The sequence below is a fragment of the Pelmatolapia mariae genome, linkage group LG23 (assembly GCF_036321145.2).
Source record: "Pelmatolapia mariae isolate MD_Pm_ZW linkage group LG23, Pm_UMD_F_2, whole genome shotgun sequence".
In the NCBI taxonomy this organism is placed as follows: Eukaryota; Metazoa; Chordata; class Actinopteri; order Cichliformes; family Cichlidae; genus Pelmatolapia; species Pelmatolapia mariae.
In genome coordinates, this window is record NC_086246.1 from 33,045,383 (window position 1) to 33,054,671 (window position 9,289).

The 9,289-nt window shown below is 39.9% G+C and overlaps 1 long non-coding RNA gene across 1 annotated transcript; it reads right to left on the bottom strand.

Annotated features, from left to right (window-relative positions):
- Window positions 1-2,376: 2,376 nt before the first annotated feature.
- Window positions 2,377-5,051, bottom strand: LOC134620438 (uncharacterized). The gene is made up of 4 exons (XR_010092120.1): window positions 4,847-5,051; window positions 3,973-4,024; window positions 3,742-3,804; window positions 2,377-3,344 (listed from the first exon to the last, which is right to left on the bottom strand). It is a non-coding gene; the product is annotated as an uncharacterized LOC134620438 (long non-coding RNA).
- Window positions 5,052-9,289: the final 4,238 nt, after the last annotated feature.

Sequence of the window (9,289 nt, forward strand, 5' to 3'; positions counted from 1 at the left end):
GTCCTGCTGAGATACACAAGGCCATCCCTGAAACAGACGTCACCCGGAGCATATGTTGGTCTAAATCCTTTATATACCTTTCAGCATTCATAGCTCTTTTCAAAACATGCAGCCAGTTTCCAGTTTATTCATACAGTTTCCCAGTCTGAACATTTGTCATGTTATCTATGTTGTGAATAAAGTAATTTTGTTGTAATTTGAAAGTCTTTTAGTTTTCATTTTGCTCAAATTTAAAGAATATCACAACTTTCTCCTGAGAGTAAGTTACAGATGTAGTGCACTTGCTCAGAATCAGAATACTTTATTGATCCCATTACAGTGCTCCATTAAAAACAAACAGTAAAAAGACAGACAATACACAAATAAGAATAGCACCATATATACATGCATATATATACATAAAGTCGCTTATTAATAAATATCTGAAAAGGGAAGAACATGTCCAAAAAGGGTGTAGCTATTGCAGTATACAGTGTGTTAAGTGGATGAGTTGTACAGAGAGATTGCCACAGGCAGGAATGATTTCCTGTGTCGTTCAGTGGTGCTTTTCGGTAATCTTAGTCTCTCACTGAACGTGCTCCTGTGACTGACCAGCATGTCATGGAGTGGGTGGGAGGTGTTATCCAACATTGTCTTTATCTTGGACAAGATCCGCCTCTCCAACACCACCTTGAGGGAGTCCAGCTCCATCCCCACAACATTACTGGCCTTACAGATCAGTTTATCGAGTCTGTTGGCATCTGCGACCCTCACCCTGCTCCCCCAGCATGCAACAGCGTAGAGGATTGCACTGGCCACAACAGACTCATAGAAAATCCTGAGCATTTTCTGGCAGATGTTGAAGGACCTCAGTCGCCTCAAAAAATAGAGACGACTCTGGCCCTTCCTGTAAAGTGCTGTGGTGTTTTTAGCCTAGTCCAGTTTATTGTCAATGTATACTCCAAGGTATATATAGTAATCCACAATGTCAACACTGACCCCCTGCATTAAAACAGGGGTCAAGTGTTTCCTGGTCTTCCTGAAGTCCATTGATGTTTAAGAAAACTGTTACATATAAAATGTGTAAGAACCTGTGTGCATGCATGTTTTAGTTGTTCCTGTTTTGTTTTGTTTTTTTCTCCATACTTTAAACTTCTTTCTCTAATAGTTTTCTGTCAAACATGTGGGTTGAGAGAGTTGGGATACATACATGTTGCTAGTCTTAGATTTTATGTTGGGCCTCTCTTTGGGGCTGGATGAGGGGGTCAGGCTCTTTTGTTATAATCTTTACTCTTTCAGCCTTAAAATCTGGAGTCGCTCTCAAGTAGCAAAAATACACGCTCTTATCTGATCAATAAACCGTTGACCACCCTTATTGTTTACAGAGACGGGAAATGACAGCCTTATTTTCTTCTTGTATGTCAACATTTCTTTGTCTGCAGGCTCATATCTCAGAAACAAATAGAAACATGAATGCCAGCGTAAAAAAGGGTTATTTCTGAGGAACCTTGTTTTTGTTCTTGGTGATGGCTTAACAGCTGTGTGAAGAGAAGGTGAAATGGTGTCAGGATATGTGTTGCGAGTCTATGGTGGGCCTCTCTTCAGGGCTGAATGAGGAGGAAAGACAGGCAAGACAGAGTCTTGTGTCATGCTCTTTTGTTATAATATTTACCCTGCCAGTGTTACATTAGGAAGGGGCCCTCATGTAGCAAAAGAGTACACACTCTTATCTAAACCATAAACCTTTGTCAACACTTATTGTTCTCGGACATGGGAAATCACATCAGCATTCAAAATTAGACAAAGCATTTTAGGACTACAGGACATAACGTTCAAAAAACATATTACCACACAAATTCTGTTCCCTGGGCAAACAAAGGCAGATCCATTATCAGATATTTCACAGTCACAGACTGTTACAATGTTTGTTTCATAACTTTGATTCCCACTGTTTGGTCACTGGTTTTTTTTTTTTGTTTGTTTTGTTTTGTTTTTACGAATGAGAGTAGTCGAATGAAACAAGTCAGATTCTCTGCCATCTCTGGTGGATATTCCAGCCTACCTGAATAAGTGTTTTGAAGGGGTAGTAATTTTAATATTGTTCATGCTGCTGACAGCTCACAGAATTAAAATACAACATGCAATTCCATGGGTGAGAACTGGATGTTTATTTATGTGTGTTCCCATATGTTTTCTGGTCACAAGGTAATTAGCAGTAAATAATTTTTCTGCACCTTTAGCGGTTACTCGGTGGCTTTTACTCACTACACAAGTAAACAACAACAACAAAAGTTGCATTAACTGAAGTAGCAAAATTGCATGTAATCAGTTTGGTTTGACAAGTTGCTTAACGTTACAAATACAGTCACACTTGATCAAGCACCCAAAGGTGGAGAAAGTAAAATTTTCAAAATTAAAGGTCAGTGTTAAACTGGAACAACAAACCTCACAGGTTTAATATCAGGAAATAGGAAAAATGAAAAATGAAGATGATTGTTTAAAAGAATACTCTCTGAAAGTTGCAAAAAATGAACAGACTCAACTGTCTTAGGAGGCCTTAGCTGAACTTCAGGGATGTTTTGAGGTGACAGACTACACTGTAAAATCTAATTAGTTCCCAGAACTCAAAAAAATTATGGAAACTCGTTGCCTCAAAAAAACTAAGTAAAGCTTACTTAGGATGACTGTTAGGACAACTTATACATTGCAAGTCTGCAGTATTAAGAATAACTTGATATTTCTGACTTTCTGACAATACTAATTTTTTACCTACTGACAAACATTTCAAGTTCAACTAAATGAAAAAACAATTTGTGGTACCATGAATATGATTAAAAATAATTAACAACAATTTTTGTAATGATGTTAAAATGAGCACAACTTTTATTTTCAAACACAACAAAGTACAACAGCCAACATACTGGACACTGTTCTGCTGAATAAAAATTATATTGCCATCACTGTTACAACGAAACAAAGTCTCAGATGTAATTATTCTGAAAATAAGTTTAGGCCTACCACAAGTTTGTTTTGTACTTACATTATTTATATAATCAACATAAAATATTTATTGTTCTGTCACAAGTGCAGTCTCTAATTTAAACAACACATTCGTTTTTCATTCCAACACATGAGCTGGAATGTTGTAATATTTTAAGGATGGCTTGTTTCCAGTCCAGGCATTACTGCCTGAATGACTGTCATGGATCGAGGTGATTCAAATGTAGGTGCAGAAGAAAGTCTTTAACTTCCCTTAAGTACAGTGGCAGTGGATGTGGGTTGGAGATGCAATGAGCTTGATCCTGCAGGTGACCACCTTCACTGACCACACCATCTGTGACGGAGGACTCATCTCTCCTGGTGTCCTGCAAGCAAACAATCATATTTTTGGAACATGAACTTAATTGCTTTCTTAAACATTTTTTCCTGCATTTGGTATAAAACAGACTCCAATTTAGACAATCTCAGGCTCCCTCCCCGCCGGAGAGGTGACATTCAATGTCCCAAATTGTCAGTCTGGATAGCCGTGACCCCCACACAACACACAATATTGTCATGAAAGCATCATTTTAAAAAGGTCTATGCAAACATGGGCAATAACTTTCATTCTAATGATGTGCAAAATGATTTGGGCACAAAACAAATTTTGCTGTTAGAAAACTTGCAGACTTCACTATATACAGTGTAGACCCTCTAAACTAAGTTTGGGGGATGTGATCTTTCAAGAAATGCAGACCAAACTGTTGTTGTTTGTTTACTTACACAGCATGTCTTGTAGAATTAACTGGAGTCACAGCAACAGCATAGTGCAGTCATATCTCAAGTCTAATAACAGAAGACAGGAAAAGATCAGTAAAGAAACAACTTCCCCAAACCAAAGCACAAACAAAACAATAAGTAAAACAGGCTGATCTAAAGTATGATTAAAGTTCAGCCTGATTAATATAAATGTCACTGACAGTTGCTAATAAATTGGAAAAACAAAACACTTACCACTGAGTTGATGTCTTCCTGTCCAACAACAGGAGTGCTGGTCCCGATGGGCCTCAAAGACAGTAAGAAGCAAGCAGAGGGAGAAAAAACAGAACATATTTCAGAAACTGATTTGATCCTTAATGGCTGTGCAATCATTGTAACATAGAGTTTGCTTATGTTGTTAAATAAAGGCTAGATTTGACATTAATAGATGCCACAGATGTTCTAAAGCTGCCACAAAGCATGAAAACGTCGGAGCATTTTTGCAAATATGTGATGTCTTGATAAATCGAGCAGATATTTGAAATTCACACAGCTACATTCTCGCCTGAAAATATCTTAAAAGTTTATTTTGTGACCCAGAAAAAGTAATACGTTTTTCAGCAGTGCTCCTCCGCCATTGCCGCGCTTACAAGTACGCACAGGCTCCGACAACCGCAGCCGACAAATGCGATCCTCTTTTTCACCAGACTACCCTTTCTGGGTCACAAAATAACCTTTTAAGATATTTTCAGGCGAGAATGTAGCTGAGTAATGCTCAAATATCTACTTAATTTATCAAAATATCACATATTTGCAAAAGTGCTTCCACGTTTTCGGAGAGCTCCGTTATCCACCCCCCACACCCCACCCTACCCCTAACGGCTGCACCTCCCAAAGAATTTTGTCTGGGCTCTTATCTCACTTATTTATTTCAAACAATCAACAAAAAAAATCACCGACATAGTTTTATGTAAGGTTTTTAAGGCTGTGGTGTTAATTTTTAAGTAACATGAGCACAGCGGCAGCAGCAACGCTAGGCTAACACTAACTAGCTAGCAAGATTATAAACCTGGTGCTAAACTAAGAGAAGCCACAAAATCAGTTTGAATAAGAGTAAACATTTACTCACCAAGTCAGTAAAGATCCACAGCAATGACAACAATAATATCTCCAGGTTTGCTCAATATATTCCATAACAAATGCTGGCGCCATGAACATGCGGACTAGTGATGCGCGAATCATGAACGAATCGTTCAGTACTCGAGAATCACTTTACTGACTCATGAATCATGATTCACAAGCCCAACTGACTCACTGACTCATCCCTGTTGCTGTTAGCAGCAATATATCTAGCTTATAATTAAAATTGTGGAGAAAAACACAACATCCAGTATCTTAACAAAAACATTTCTGCTCTGAACTGGAAGAAAAAACCGAGTAGAAGCTCACATCAAGACAATATCCTCGGTTCACAGTAGCATCGCTCTGCTAACATGCTAACAGCACATTTGAGCTACTCACCCCCTCCTTTCCTGTGCTGAATCGTAGAGCCAGCGAGTCACTCAGGACTCGCTAACCCCCTCCCTCCTGTGCTGAATCATAGAGCCAGCGAGTCACTCAGGACTCGCTAACCCCCTCCCTCCTGTGCTGAATCATAGAGCCAGCGAGTCACTCAGGACTCGCTCACCCCCTCCCTCCTGTGCTGAATCGTAGAGCCAGCGAGTCACTCAGGACTCGCTCACCCCCTCCCTCCTGTGCTGAATCGTAGAGCCAGCGAGTCACTCAGGACTCGCTCACCCCCTCCCTCCTGTGCTGAATCGTAGAGCCAGCGAGTCACTCAGGACTCGCTAACCCCCTCCCTCCTGTGCTGAATCATAGAGCGAACGAATCACTCACTCACTCACCCCCTCCCTCCGGGCTCACAGCTTCTTCTTCTTGGTTGGCAACCAATGTTAAGGCGCATTACCGCCCCCTGGCTCACGGCTCAGTGGACATTTAGATGAGAAAATATATACTTGACACATTTAAGGAAAATACTAATAAAATAATGTTCCCTTTAGAAATTTTTTGCTCTTTTTTGCTTTATAAAATTGTTTTCTTTTAGAATCACTCATCTTAGCAGTAGGATTTACATGAAAAGAGAAAAGAAATTAAGTTTGAGTGAAAATGTACATTTTTTGCACTCTCTGGTCAACTGACTCAGTGAATCAAATGACTCAAAAAACCCGATTCACTTTGGTGAGTGACTCATTAAAACTCGATTCAGTAAAAAGAATCAAATTTACCATCACTAATGCGGACTGATCCGGGAGGGAGGGGGACGGTAGTCACGTGGCATTTTCAAAACACATCTTTCATCCTTCCGCCCTGAGAAGCAAAACTTCCAGCTTACTTATTTTTTCTAAGTTAGGACAACTCAAATTAATCGAGTTTATCAGCATTTTTGCATAAAAAGTACTGGTAACTTATTTAAATTGAGTTCTAATAACAAATTGATAAAAATTGAGTTCAGCCTATTTAATAGTTTTAATTAAACACAATATTACATTTTACAGTGTAGGAGACACTCTTTCTGGACTGTTGCCCCAGCTCATACTGTCATACTGTCCATTGTCATCCAAGTCGTGTATGATAAAGCATATCAAAGCACTCCTTAACAACAATAAGAAGGCCTTCAGAGCGGGCAACTTAGAGGAGGTGAGAATGGTTCAGGGCAAGATTAGTTAGGCTGATGACAATTACAGAAGAAAGCTCAAAGGGAAACTACAGCAGAGCCGCATGAGAGAGGTGTGGAGTGGGCTTGTTTTGTAAAAGCCATACTGTTTTTATTTTGCTGACTCCTTTCTCTGAGAAAACTTCTTTAGCCCCTTTTCTATTAGTACCTATTCGGATTGACTTGGATATTTCTGAAAACATCTTAGTGGCGTGGCAGCCACGAGTGAGCCAGCCCTGCAAACCCTGTGGATAGTGGGAGGAAGCATCCTAAAGCTTTCTTTGCAGACCACCCTGTGTGATTCTCCACTCGCCAACCAGAAAAGACAAACTGCAGGTCTCAGTTGCAGCACCCCATCCATGTCTGATCTTGCTCGGGCAGATTCAGCAACACTGCCAGAGACTTCCTGTAATCTATTACAGTTGTTCAAGAAACGGTCCAGGAACAGGTCACTCAGGTTAATCCTGTGCAGTGTTGGGACTAACGCGTTATTAAGTAACGCGTTACAGTAACTACGTTATTATTGTGGTAACGAGCACGGTAACTAGTGATTATGCCAAAACCAGGAACGCGTTACTCGTTACTGGGATTTAGATAGGCTCGTTATTCGTTACTTCGTGTGGTGGATATCGCGGAGCTTCCACAGATTCAGTAACATTAGCAAGTGGTGGAAGCCAGCAGGTGGATGAAGGAAAAGGGAGGCAAGAGGAGAGACCCGAAGCGGCCGCCGGTCCGCGTGTCAGGTGAACTGAACTTCAGGTAAGAAGTTATGACCTGCAGTCTATCGGAGTCTGATATAAACCAAGTTTAGGTGGAGTTTATTTTCGGTATGCTGACATTTTCGTACTGCGCGCTAGCTAGCATGACGGAGTTTCTATGCAGCTGGGTGGGTGCTATGTTACTGATGTTGAACTTTATTTTGTTCATACGGTTAATTATTAGAGTTGCCAACCGTCCCCTAAAAAACAGAATCGTCTGGTATTCAGAGAAAATATTACGCATTTCGTACTGAGGTGAAAAGGAACACAGTTTGTCCCGGACTTAAGCTACAATGAAAAAGACAAAGCTGGAGCTGCACAGCTGCCTCTTCTTCTCTCATTCTCTCCCGTTTCTACTTCAATCACGAAACTGATCAATGATCAGCTGATCGGCTTTTCTCTCTCGTTTATTTATCGCCCACTTTGCGCCAGAAAGAGGAAACCAGCGGAGGTCGCGCTAAACAACAGCAGCACGTTTAAGCTTGATCAGCTGTTGTTAGAATTTATTTAATATTAATTTCTAGTATCAGCTGATGTTTGCTGGAGCCACAGCTGTAAAAGCTGCTGGTCATGATATCAGTTTGGTTATCTGGTGAGAGGGAAACATGCAGATGAAACCAGAAGATGTCCTTACTGAATCATCAGAGCTGAACAGGTGATGTAGAAACTAGAGATGGCACGATACCACTTTTTTATGTCCGATACCGATACCGATATCATAAATTTGGATATCTGCCGATACCGATATTAATCCGATATAGTGTGTTTTTTAATCAATAAAACTGTTTTTTTTTTAATATCTTGCTGCATTTTGTATAAGTTCATACTCAAGTTTAAATAAACAACACTAAAGCTATTCTGTTATACCTGTATGTAAAAAATACACTGCACCCAAAATATTTCATAGCAATACTGATCAATCTAATAAACTTAAACCTACTCCATCCTTCCTATTCTGGTATTTTAAAGAGTACTTAGCAGAAATATTAAGCAACCTAACTAATAGGGTTGCAAACTCCCAGCAAAAAAAAAAAAAAAGGGAACCACCCCCCACCCTCCACCTCATGATGCTTAATCGACGTAATCAACTTTAATTTGATGCAGTGTGAAAAAAATGCACAGAAATAAATTATTTTTCAAGAATAATTAAATATATTCAACATCTTTCTTCTACAGAATTGCAGACTGCACAGATGGTACTTTCCCAAAGGAAAAAGTAGTATAGCTTACCAGGGTATATTAGACTTAACAGTTACTATATACAGTAATGGACTTCTATACATTTTACATCAGATTAAAACTTTAGGTGTAAGATTCAGATAATTAGTTATTAAAAGCTAGACATTTTAAATGAGAATAAGAAAGATAAGTATGTCTTTGTGCCCCCTTTTCCCTGTTAATGCCCTATCGGCCCCCCTGGCTAAACTTTGCTAGATCCGCCCCTGCACAGTTACCAGCCGTCAGCTACGTAGAAAAGGATCCTGGTCTAGAAAGTAATATTAAATAAATTCTAAAAACAGCTTATCAAGCTTAAACGTGCTGCTGTTGTTCAGCCGCTGGTTTCCTCTTTCTGGTGCAAAGTGGGCCAAAAACAAAGAAGAGAGACGGCCTCGCGACAGAAAAGCCGATCAGCTGATCATTAAGCAGTTTCACGATTGAAGTAGCAGCAAGAGAGGGAGAGAGAAGAGGCTCCATATATCGGTTGTTAAGCTTAACGTAGGTACGCTTTACAAACATTCAGAGATGAACTTACACACTTGCTTTACTTCTCTCTGGGATAACTTCCTGGGAGATGAAATGCTGGATTGCTAGCAAGGCTACAAATAAACACAGCCGCTCTATCACGTGAGCACACTGCTTCGACGTGCTACGGTTACAAGCCGAGTTACGTCGCAAGTTTTGTGAGGTGCTTTTTTGATATTTAATGGATCGGATTACATTTTTTAATTTCTCGCCGATATCCGATCCAGTAATTTAGGTCAGTATCGGACCGATACCGATACTTAATATCGGATCGGTCCATCTCTAGTAGAAACAGGTTTACCTTTTAGGTGACATGAATGAGTTGAAGGGAAGTTATGAGCTGTTTCTGAGAGACAAA